The following is a 13,380-nucleotide window of genomic DNA, read 5'->3' on the forward strand; positions in this document are numbered from 1 at the left end:
ACGCACACCATCCCAGCCTATACACACTGCACTCCCCACACACACCATCCCAGCATATACACACTGCACTCCCCACACACACCATCCCAGCCTATACACACTGCACTCCCCAAACACACCATCCCAGCATATACACACTGCACTCCCCACACACACCATCCCAGCCTATACACACTGCACTCCCCACACACACCATCCCAGCCGATACACACTGCACTCCCCACACACACCATCCCAGCCAATACACACTGCACTCCCCACACACACCATCCCAGCCAATACACACTGCACTCCCCACGCACACCATCACAGTCTATACACACTGCACTCCCCGCGCACACCATCCCAGCCTATACACACTGCACTCCCCACGCACACCATCCCAGCCTATACACACTGCACTCCCCACGCACACCATCCCAGCCTATACACACTGCACTCCCCACACACACCATACCAGCATATACACACTGCACTCCCCACACACACCATCCCAGCCTATACACACTGCACTCCCCACACACACCATCCCAGCCTATACACACTGCACTCCCCACGCACACCATCCCAGCCTATACACACTGCACTCCCCACGCACACCATCCCAGGCTATACACACTGCACTTCCCACGCACACCATCCCAGCCTATACACACTGCACTCCCCACGCACACCATCCCAGCCTATACACACTGCACTCCCCACGCACACCATCCCAGCCTATACACACTGCACTCCCCACGCACACCATCCCAGCATATACACACTGCACTCCCCACACACACCATCCCAGCCTATACACACTGCACTCCCCACGCACACCATCCCAGCCTATACACACTGCACTCCCCACGCACACCATCCCAGCCTATACACACTGCACTCCCCACACACACCATCCCAGCCGATACACACTGCACTCCCCACACACACCATCCCAGCCTATACACACTGCACTCTCCACACACACCATCCCAGCCGATACACACTGCACTCCCCACACACACCATCCCAGCCTAGACACACTGCACTCCCCACGCACACCATCCCAGCCTATACACACTGCACTCCCCACGCACACCATCCCAGCCTATACACACTGCACTCCCCACGCACACCATCCCAGCCTATACACACTGCACTCCCCACGCACACCATCCCAGCATATACACACTGCACTCCCCACACACACCATCCCAGCCTATACACACTGCACTCCCCACGCACACCATCCCAGCCTATACACACTGCACTCCCCACGCACACCATCCCAGCCTATACACACTGCACTCCCCACACACACCATCCCAGCCGATACACACTGCACTCCCCACACACACCATCCCAGCCTATACACACTGCACTCCCCACACACACCATCCCAGCATATACACACTGCACTCCCCACGCACACCATCCCAGCCTATACACACTGCACTCCCCACGCACACCATCCCAGCCTATACACACTGCACTCCCCACGCACACCATCCCAGCCTATACACACTGCACTCCCCACACACACCATCCCAGCCGATACACACTGCACTCCCCACACACACCATCCCAGCCTATACACACTGCACTCCCCACACACACCATCAAAGCATATACACACTGCACTCCCCACGCACACCATCCCAGCCTATACACACTGCACTCCCCACGCACACCATCCCAGCCTATACACACTGCACTACCCACGCACACCATCACAGCCTATACACACTGCACTCCCCACGCACACCATCCCAGCCTATACACACTGCACTCCCCACGCACACCATCCCAGCCTATACACACTGCACTCCCCACACACACCATCCCAGCATATACACACTGCACTCCCCACGCACACATCCCAGCCTATACACACTGCACTCCCCACGCACACCATCCCAGCCTATACACACTGCACTCCCCACGCACACCATCACAGCCTATACACACTGCACTCCCCACGCACACCATCCCAGCCTATACACACTGCACTCCCCACGCACACCATCCCAGCCGACACACACTGCACTCCCCACGCACACCATCCCAGCCTATACACACTGCACTCCCCATGCACACCATCCCAGCCTATACACACTGCACTCCCCACACACACCATCCCAGCCTATACACACTGCACTCCCCACACACACCATCCCAGCCTATACACACTGCACTCCCCATGCACACCATCCCAGCCTATACACACTGCACTCCCCACGCACACCATCCCAGCCTATACACACTGCACTCCCCACACACACCATCCCAGCCTAGACACACTGCACTCCCCACGCACACCATCCCAGCCTATACACACTGCACTCCCCACGCACACCATCCCAGCCTATACACACTGCACTCCCCACACACACCATCCCAGCCTATACACACTGCACTTCTCACGCACACCATACCAGCCTATACACACTGCACTCCCCACGCACACCATCCCTGCCTATACACACTGCACTCCCCACACACACCATCCTAGCCTAGACACACTGCACTCCCCACGCACACCATCCCAGCCTATACACACTGCACTCCCCACGCACACCATCCCAGCCTATACACACTGCACTCCCCACGCACACCATCCCAGCCTATACACACTGCACTCCCCACGCACACCATCCCAGCCTATACACACTGCACTCCCTACGCACACCATCCCAGCCTATACACACTGCACTCCCCACGCACACCATCCCAGCCTATACACACTGCACTCCCCACACACACCATCCCAGCCTATACACACTGCACTCCCCACGCACACCATCCCAGCCTATACACACTGCACTCCCCACGCACACCATCCCAGCCTATACACACTGCACTCCCCACGCACACCATCCCAGCCTATACACACTGCACTCCCCACGCACACCATCCCAGCCTATACACACTGCACTCCCCACGCACACCATCCCAGCCTATACACACTGCACTCCCCACACACACCATCCCAGCCTATACACACTGCACTTCTCACGCACACCATACCAGCCTATACACACTGCACTCCCCACGCACACCATCCCTGCCTATACACACTGCACTCCCCACACACACCATCCTAGCCTAGACACACTGCACTCCCCACGCACACCATCCCAGCCTATACACACTGCACTCCCCACGCACACCATCCCAGCCTATACACACTGCACTCCCCACGCACACCATCCCAGCCTATACACACTGCACTCCCCACGCACACCATCCCAGTCTATACACACTGCACTCCCTACGCACACCATCCCAGCCTATACACACTGCACTCCCCACGCACACCATCCCAGCCTATACACACTGCACTCCCCACACACACCATCCCAGCCTATACACACTGCACTCCCCACGCACACCATCCCAGCCTATACACACTGCACTCCCCACGCACACCATCCCAGCCTATACACACTGCACTCCCCACGCACACCATCCCAGCCTATACACACTGCACTCCCCACGCACACCATCCCAGCCTATACACACTGCACTCCCCACACACACCATCCCAGCCGATACACACTGCACTCCCCACACACACCATCCCAGCCTATACACACTGCACTCCCCACACACACCATCAAAGCATATACACACTGCACTCCCCACGCACACCATCCCAGCCTATACACACTGCACTCCCCACGCACACCATCCCAGCCTATACACACTGCACTCCCCACGCACACCATCACAGCCTATACACACTGCACTCCCCACGCACACCATCCCAGCCTATACACACTGCACTCCCCACGCACACCATCCCAGCCTATACACACTGCACTCCCCACACACACCATCCCAGCATATACACACTGCACTCCCCACGCACACCATCCCAGCCTATACACACTGCACTCCCCACGCACACCATCCCAGCCTATACACACTGCACTCCCCACGCACACCATCCCAGCCTATACACACTGCACTCCCCACGCACACCATCCCAGCCTATACACACTGCACTCCCCACACACACCATCCCAGCCTATACACACTGCACTCCCCACGCACACCATCCCAGCCTATACACACTGCACTCCCCACACACACCATCCCAGCCTAGACACACTGCACTCCCCACGCACACCATCCCAGCCTATACACACTGCACTCCCCACGCACACCATCCCAGCCTATACACACTGCACTCCCCACACACACCATCCCAGCCTATACACACTGCACTTCTCACGCACACCATCCCAGCCTATACACACTGCACTCCCCACACACACCATCCCAGCCTATACACACTGCACTCCCCACGCACACCATCCCAGCCTATACACACTGCACTCCCCACGCACACCATCCCAGCCTATACACACTGCACTCCCCACGCACACCATCCCAGCCTATACACACTGCACTCCCCACGCACACCATCCCAGCCTATACACACTGCACTCCCCACGCACACCATCCCAGCCTATACACACTGCACTCCCCACGCACACCATCCCAGCCTATACACACTGCACTCCCCACACACACCATCCCAGCCTATACACACTGCACTCCCCACGCACACCATCCCAGCCTATACACACTGCACTCCCCACGCACACCATCCCAGCCTATACACACTGCACTCCCCACGCACACCATCCCAGCCTATACACACTGCACTCCCCACACACACCATCCCAGCCTATACACACTGCACTCCCCACACACACCATCCCAGCCTATACACACTGCACTCCCCACGCACACCATCCCAGCCTATACGCACTGCACTCCCCACACACACCATCCCTGCCTATACACACTGCACTCCCCACGCACACCATCCCAGCCTATACACACTGCACTCCCCACGCACACCATCCCAGCCTATACACACTGCACTCCCCACACACACCATCCCAGCCTATACACACTGCACTCCCTACGCACACCATCCCAGCCTATACACACTGCACTCCCCACGCACACCATCCCAGCCTATACACACTGCACTCCCCACGCACACCATCCCAGCCTATACACACTGCACTCCCCACGCACACCATCCCAGCCTATACACACTGCACTCCCCACGCACACCATCCCAGCCTATACACACTGCACTCCCCACACACACCATCCCAGCCAACAAGATGGCAGCAAGGGGAGCAGCTCCACACTTCACCAATGCTGTGCTGGAGACCCTCCTGGACGGGGTGGAGGAGAGGCGGATGACCCTGTACCCCGGCCCGGGAAGGAGGTTGCCCTCTGCCGCTGCTCAATGTGCCTGGGCGCAGGTGGCAGACGCGGTCAGCGCCGTGGGTAACACCGTCTGGACCGGCCAGCAGTGTCGGAAGAAACTGCACCATGTCCTCAGGGTGGCCAGGGTGAATAGGAAGCGTTGTGCCCCTGGTGCCAAACCCTGTCCCACACACCCGTAACCCTACCCCTGCAACCCGGAGGGCGGCCGAACCCCTACACTGCACCACATGGCATGGCCGGGTGCCCTGCCCACTGAGGCCACCAGCTACCAATCCCCTGGGCTGCATGAGTCGGACTGTCTAACACTGCCCCTTCCTGTTTGCTCCCCCCCAACGCCCAACAGGAGACGGCCGTTCATTACCACCGGGAGCAGGAGAAGACTGGAGGGGGATCACCAGCCTTGTGGCCCTGAACCATGGCAGAGCAGAGGGTCCTGGACGTGGTGGGCGGCCTGGAGGAAAGAGGGGTTGCCGGGGTGGAGTTTGGCCGTGGGTGAGGAAGTGAGACCCTGCTGAGGTGCGGTTCCCCGTGACACCTGTGACAGCCACCCTCCCCCCCACCCACCCCGCAACACCATCCTCACACCACCCTCACCCCCACACCACACTCACCTCCACCATCACCCTACACTACCCCCACACTCACAACCTCTTCACCCCCACCTTCACTCTACATTACCCCCACACTCACAACCTCTTCACCCCCACCCACACGTTCACCCCCACCATCCTCACTCGCCCCCCCCAGCCCATGGTCTAATTATATTCTTTTTTTGCATCTTTCAGGACCTGCTGGAGGTAGGGGTTTGGGCCCATCTGGTGTCCCAGCCAGTGCCACAACCAGAGCCCCCTCCCCTCCCCCATGAGCCGAGCAGCGACGCTGAGAGCAGCTCGGACACCAGCCCTCCACCCGAGGGTGGGACACCCCGGAGCCCAGAGCTCGAGTCTGGCGATGACACTGACTTCCCGTCACAGCTTCTCCAGCACCCTCCACCATCCCAGAGACACGCACCTCGGTCAGGCACTTCAGTGAAGAGGCTCCTGGGGCACTACCTGGCACGCAACACACAGCTGATCCGGCACAGCAGGCGGAGGTAGGAATACCTGAGGGGGCGGGCAATTGGAGGGTGGGCCGACCCCAGGAACTAGCTGCCATTTGGATGGGTTTCGGACTTCAGGAATAGGCAGTCCCAACGATTGTGGAGATGCAGTCGCCGAGCCAGGGACTACATGAGGGCTGTCGGCGAGCATCCAGCACCTGCAGGTGCAGTTGGAGGAGTCCAACCGCAAGCAGGAGGTGGTGCCGACCATGCGTGCCACCCAGGCCAACGCCGCACGGGTGGCGTCCACAGTGGAGGCATTGGGGGTGATGCTTTCGGCTATGGATCAGCATATCCAATGCCTGGGGCATTTTGTGCAGGCCCTGGCTGAGGCCCAGGGCAGGGCTACCACCTCACAGGCGACCATGTGCCAGAGCCACCTGGAAACTGCAGCGGCGCTTCTTACCGTGGTTCAGTCGCAGCAGGCCATGGCTGGGAACGTCGGCGAGGCATTGCCTAGGCGCTGGCCAACGTGGTGCAGACACAGGGAGACGTGGCCCTGACCCAGAGAAAGATGGCACAGTCACTGGCTGATGTGACACATGCCCAGAAGTTGGTGGCACAGACAATGTGTGATGTGGCGCAGTCCCAGGTGGAGATGGTCCACTCCCTGTGCTCCATGGCCGCGGGACCAGAGCGGGCCTCCTGGACTGGCAACACCAGGTGGCGGGGGAGACTCAGGGGATATCTCCGCTCGCACCCCTGTCTCATGGAGTAGCCCAGGAGCCATTGGGCACCCCGAGGGAGGAGTAAGTGATGGGGCCCGTGCGGGAGGCGCCGGAACCGCAGCACCTCGAACTCCCCCCTCCAGACCCTGATGCATCTGGTGGGCAGCAGGCATAACTGGGCAGCACCGCGCTACCTGGGACACCTGAGCAGCAGTCGGGCCCATCCTGGCCCGGTCGCCCCAGAAGACACCCGCCAAAGGGGACCCAGGACATAGGGTGGGAATCACAGCAGACCACCTCTACTCCTGCTGTACCGTCTGGGGTTGCACCAAGATGTAGCGTTAGGGCCCCTAAGGTCAGAACGTTAGACACTAGTTAAGCTGGCAGGGGTGCCGGGCACAGTTTGCATATACGTTGCCATATTGAACACCCGTTCACACTGTTACAACTTGATTCGGTGCTCTGTCAGATTGGTGTGAGGGGTGGACTTGCCTGTGTTGGCCAGAGAGGGGAGGGAGGGAATGGCCAGACGTAGTGGGTGGCCTGGGCACCCCCCCCCCTCTCCCCCCACCCCACCGACTGTCCCCACCACCATCACCCCAGGGATTCGATGCGACTGTGTGATGGAATGGCCAGATCGCATGTAGGGATCATCCAGGTGGTCAGTGGAAAGTGCACCCCGTGGGCAGGAGTCAGACATTGTCATACGAAGCGGAGCTTCGCATAGCGGATTGTCATCATCCTCCATCCCACGGACCAGACTCGGTGTTACTGCCACCCCAGGGCCCCCACCCAGGGCGGGTTTGTATCATGGAGAGGGTTGCAGGGGGTTGGGGGGGGGGGGGGGGGGGGGTGAGGGCGGGATGCGGTGTCCATGCCCCTGGCCAGTCCCGTCCGTGAGTTAGTGAGCCTGGAAGCGATCAGAGCATCCCGTGCATGTTGGCCCTGGTGCAGATGTCGTGCGGCCTCCCGTGCCTGCCTGGGATTCACGTCCTGCCCATCCTCTCCCTTCCCCGCATCCTCCTCATCGGGCGAGGCCTGCCATTCCTCCTCCTCCTCCAGCACGTCGCCCCTCTGCTGCGTGATGTTGTGGAGGATGCAGCAGGCCACCACGATGATTCCCAGATGGCTGCTGCAGGTTTCACACCTTCTCTCAGCATAGAGCTGTTCCCAGGATGTCCGCCCTGCACAACCAACACAATTTAGCCCAACATCTTTCCTTAAATATCCTTTTTATCCTTTCATCTTCAAATCTATTTTCATCAGCGCCTCTTTGAACTCAACATTTCCAAAACATAAAAATCTTTCATGTTTTCCTATTGCTCTTTCGGGTCAAATAAAATTTAATAACCTTCCCTTGTTTACTTATGAAACCTTTGTAAATTGTCGCAGTTCCTTGCTCCTCTGAAATTCATCAGCTGAAAAGGCAAGTCCCTATCTATCTCCTAAATCAAATTTCTAAACCCGACCTGCTTACTTATAAATCCACTTCACCATGGCTTCTTATCACAGATGTATGCATTTATCTCTCAAACCTCCAAGACAACATCTCTATTAATCTTTCTCCAGCTTATTTAAAACATTCACTCACACGGGAACACGGCCTTCTTTACAGAATAACACAATATTCCCCAAATAATATTTTAAAAAATAACATCCATCCTCGCAACACAGAAAGTGTTTTCCAGTATTTTAAAAGATCTTCTTAGCAAACAAGAGATGAAATAAAAATGAAATGAAAATCGCTTATTGTCACAAGTCGGCTTCAAATGAAGTTACTGTGAAAAGCCCCTAGTGGCCACATACCGGCGCCTGTTCGGGGAGGCTGGTACGGGAATTGAACCGTGCTGCTGGCCTGCCTTGGTCTGCTTTCAATGCCAGCGATTTAGCCCTGTGCTAAACCAGCCCCAGATAGGTGGCCCACTCTTTGAAATCTCACAATTTCAAACAACTTCCAAAATCTTCATAGCCCACCATTAATGACAGAGACAAACAGGCATCCTCCCAGGATCGACCAAAAAGTTTAGGAGGGGTTATTGGGTTACGGGGATAGGGTGGAAGTGAGGGCTTAAGTGGGTCGGTGCAGACTCGATGGGCTGAATATGTTCTATGTTATGTTCTGTTCACACGTTGGTCTTATTTACATTTTGGAAATTTCCAGGAACTTGCTGGTAAAACAGGCCATCTGTTCAAAACCAGATGTGTGACATTACTAAACACTCTGGGGCACAATATTCTCGAGGATCAGCGCTTCATCCTCTCCTTTGCACCTGGAGGTGTCAAGCATACATGCTCAGGCCGTTCGCAGTGCTCCCTCAGTTCGAGGATGATGTCTATAAAAGGTCGTGCTTCCACCATGGGCCTTCATGTGACTGGAACAGGACGATTTCCGATCCACACATCTTTGGGCACTTGTGACAAGATGCCCCCATGAGGTTTGCGAATTCGGAGTGCAGGGCTTGCTCGTTTTCCTGGCCTTCGCTGCTACCCCTCTGCCTCATCATTCAAACCTAAGACAAAGTGTGATGCAGTTTGATGGGCAAGTTGTCGCCATTTTGTGAATGATTGGGAGCAAATTCCTCCTGGTCATTCATGTCAATTCCACCAAACTTCAGAGCTCAGAGATTGGGAATCGAGTGTTTGCATTCCACGAGACCAATTGTTACCATGGTAACGGAAGTACTGTTCATAATAGAATGCTTACTTTTCTTACATTGTTTTTCTATTATTTTATTATTTCATGGAGTGTGGGCATCGCTGGCTGGTCCAGCATTTCTTATTGCCCGCCCCTAATTGCCCCGGAGAAGATGGTGGGGAGCCGCTGTCTTGGACCGTTGCAGTCCATGTGGGGTAGGTACACCCACAGTGCTTTTAGGGAGGGAGTGCAAAGATTTTGACCCAGTGACAGTGAAGGCGTATTGTTGGAACATTCCAATTAGTCAGGATGGTTTGTGTCTCGGAGGGGAACGTGATGATGTTCTCATGCATCTGCTGCCCTCGACCTTCTAGATGAGGGACGTCATGAGTTTGGAAGCTGCTGTCAAAGGAAGCTCGGTGAGTTGCTGCGGTGCATTTTGTAGATGGTGCACACTGCGTTCACTGTGCATTGGTGGTGGAGGAAGAAAGTGTTGAAGGTGGTGGATGGAGTACCAATCAAATGGGTTGCTTTGACGTGCATGGCGTTGGGCTTCTTGATTGTTGGTGGAGCTGCTCTCATCCAGGCAAGCAGAAAGAATTCCATCACACTCCTGATTTGTGCCTTGTAGATGACGGGCAAGCTTTAGAGAGCCAGGAAGTGAGTTACTAATGGCAGAATTCCCAGTCTTCGTGCTACTCAAGTAGCCACAATATTTATACGTCTCGTTCAGTTTCTGATCAATGCTAACCTCCAGGATGTTCATAGTGTGGGAATCATCGATGGTAATGACTGATGCACCATCAATTACACACGAGGCAAGATGTAGAAAACAAAGTAATGGTTTTAATACTCTAAGATGTAGCCTGTCTGCTGCTGAACCCAGACTGGAGACAGGGCTACAGATCAGTAAACCATATACACCACCCAGTGGGGTGGAGCCACGGAAGAACAACAATATATAACACAGTGAGTAACACTGGAACAAACAGTAACAGAGAATATATACAGCGCTGTAAGTAATGGTGGAACTACAGAGGAACTACAATAACAGTGGTTCACCACATTGACATTGAATAGCAAGTGGAAATGGTTAGATCCTCTCTTGTTGGTGATGGTCATTGCCTGGGTCTTGTGCAGCGTGAATGTCACTTGTCACTTATCAGCCCAAGCCTGAATATTGTCCACACCTTGCTGCCCATCAACAGCGACTGCTGCAGTCGCTGAGGAGTTGTGAATAATGCGGAACATTAGCATTAACATTAACATTAATGCAATCATCAGCGAACAGAAAAGGTGCAAATATATATCTGCACAAATTAACAATAATGAACAATATAGGATGGATTAAAATTTTGGTATGGATCAGAAGTTGATTAAAGGGTAGGTAACAATGTGTGTTGGTTCGACGAATAATGTTGGTGCAGGGGAGTGTGGGTGATGGGGTGTTGCTAGGAGATAGCAGGTGAAAGAAGTACATCATAGCTCAATATTGGGACCAATCTTTTCTGACCCAACTCAGGCAGCAGTGAAGTAGAAGAAGGGAGCAATAATGAACTAAATAAAAGCGGTGAGTGGGCTGAACAATGACAGATAATATTTAGTGCAGGCAAGTGTAAAGTATTATCCACAGCAGTATTTTTCAAACTTTTTTTTCCGGGGACTCATTTTTACCAACCGGCCGACCTTCGCGACCCATGGCGGCCGACCTTCACGACCCACGGCGGCCAACCTTCACGACCCACGGCGGCTGACCTTCACGACTCACGGCGGCCGACCTTCACGACCCACGCTGGCCGACCTTCACGACCCACGCTGGCCGACCTTCACGACCCACGGCGGCCGACCTTCACGACCCACGGCGGCCGACCTTCACGACCCACGCTGGCCGACCTTCACGACCCACGCTGGCCGACCTTCACGACCCACGCTGGCCGACCTTCACGACCCACGGCGGCCGACCTTCACGATCCACGCTGGCCGACCTTCACGACCCACGGCGGCCGACCTTCACGACCCACGCTGGCCGACCTTCACGACCCACGGCGGCCGACCTTCACGACCCACGCTGGCCGACCTTCACGATCCACGCTGGCCGACCTTCACGACCCACGCTGGCCGACCTTCACGATCCATGCTGGCCGACCTTCACGACCCACGCTGGCCGACCTTCACGATCCACGCTGGCCGACCTTCACGACCCACGGCAGCCGACCTTCACGACCCACGCTGGCCGACCTTCGCGACCCACGGCGGCCGACCTTCACGACCCACGCTGGCCGACCGTTGCGACCCACGCTGGCCGACCTTCGCGACACACGCTGGCCGACCTTCGCGACCCACGGCGGCCGACCTTCACGACCCACGCTGGCCGACCTTCGCGACCCACGCTGGCCGACCTTCGCGACCCAAGGCGGCCGACCTTCACGACCCACGCTGGCCGACCTTCGCGACCCAAGGCGGCCAACCTTCGCGACCCACGCTGGCCGACCTTCGCGACCCAAGGCGGCCGACCTTCATGACCCACGGCGGCCGACCTTCACGACCCACGGCGGCCGACCTTCGCGACCCACGCTGGCCGACCTTCGCGACCCACGGCGGCCGACCTTCACGACCCACGGCGGCCGACCACTTTGAAAATGCCTGATCTACAGGAAGAAAAGATGCCGACACATGTACTTCATGGATGGTGCTGATCTAGCTAAAGATTCCTCATCCATAATTTTCTTATTTTGAGGCCTCAACTACTTATCATTGGTCAGGCTGCAGGTAAAGCGCCGTGCACAATTTGGGCTCCCCATTTTAAAAGGAGGCGGAAGCCATCAAAATGATGCCAGGACCGAGTTGGTTGTACAGAAAGCTTTGAGGTAATGGAATCATTTCCACTGGGGCGGAGAAGGCTGAGAAAAGATTTAAGAGAGGTTGGCAGGGTTAGTCAGTATTGTGCCTTCAAATACAACTTCAAATTTAGCGGAATAATGGCATCTAATTATCACACAGAATTGAATGCAGAAAAACATATCAAGCAGTCATGGAGAATTAGGCATTCATTTCTTCGCTGTAATTCCACTTTAGTACAGGTCCTTCATTATCAGCAGTCCGATGTGGCCATCAAGCGTAGAAAACCCTCAGAATTCATCACCCGAAATGAGCCCCAGCATCTTTGCAGATGATAGCCAATTTTCTGAAAGTGATATGCTCGGTGGACCTTCAGACAAATTGCCACTCGTGAAGATTGCAGGCACGCTTGGGTGAATGAAATATCTGCCTCTGTTATTATTCCTTATTCCTGTTAAACCCGTTGAAATTTCTTGGAGTAAAATGCCTGCACCGAATTGAATGGCCTTTAGATGGGTGCGTTGATACCTAAATATTAACTTAAATAATTTTAGTTGCAGTTCGTGTCTCATTAATCCAGGCTGATGCTGAGAAAACACTCAAAGACAGACCACAGAAAAAAGACCCTCTTCAATCGAATATAGGACCACAGGAACAGAATTAAGCCATGCAACCCCCCAAATCTGCTCCGCCATTCAATCCCACCTAATATAAGCCTCAACACCTGCCTGTCAGCTCCAATTCCATTGAGTCCCTCAATATCTGCTTTTCCTTCCTGTGTTGTCGACTGAACGTTCAATGCTTTTCTGAAAAAACTCTTTCCATTTACTATTGATCTGCGTGTATTTCTTCTTGACTGCTCAGAAAGCTTATTTCTTTTTGTACTCATTCATTGATATGCG

This window comes from Scyliorhinus torazame, chromosome 21, assembly GCF_047496885.1.
Source record: "Scyliorhinus torazame isolate Kashiwa2021f chromosome 21, sScyTor2.1, whole genome shotgun sequence".
NCBI classification, from domain to species: domain Eukaryota; kingdom Metazoa; phylum Chordata; class Chondrichthyes; order Carcharhiniformes; family Scyliorhinidae; genus Scyliorhinus; species Scyliorhinus torazame.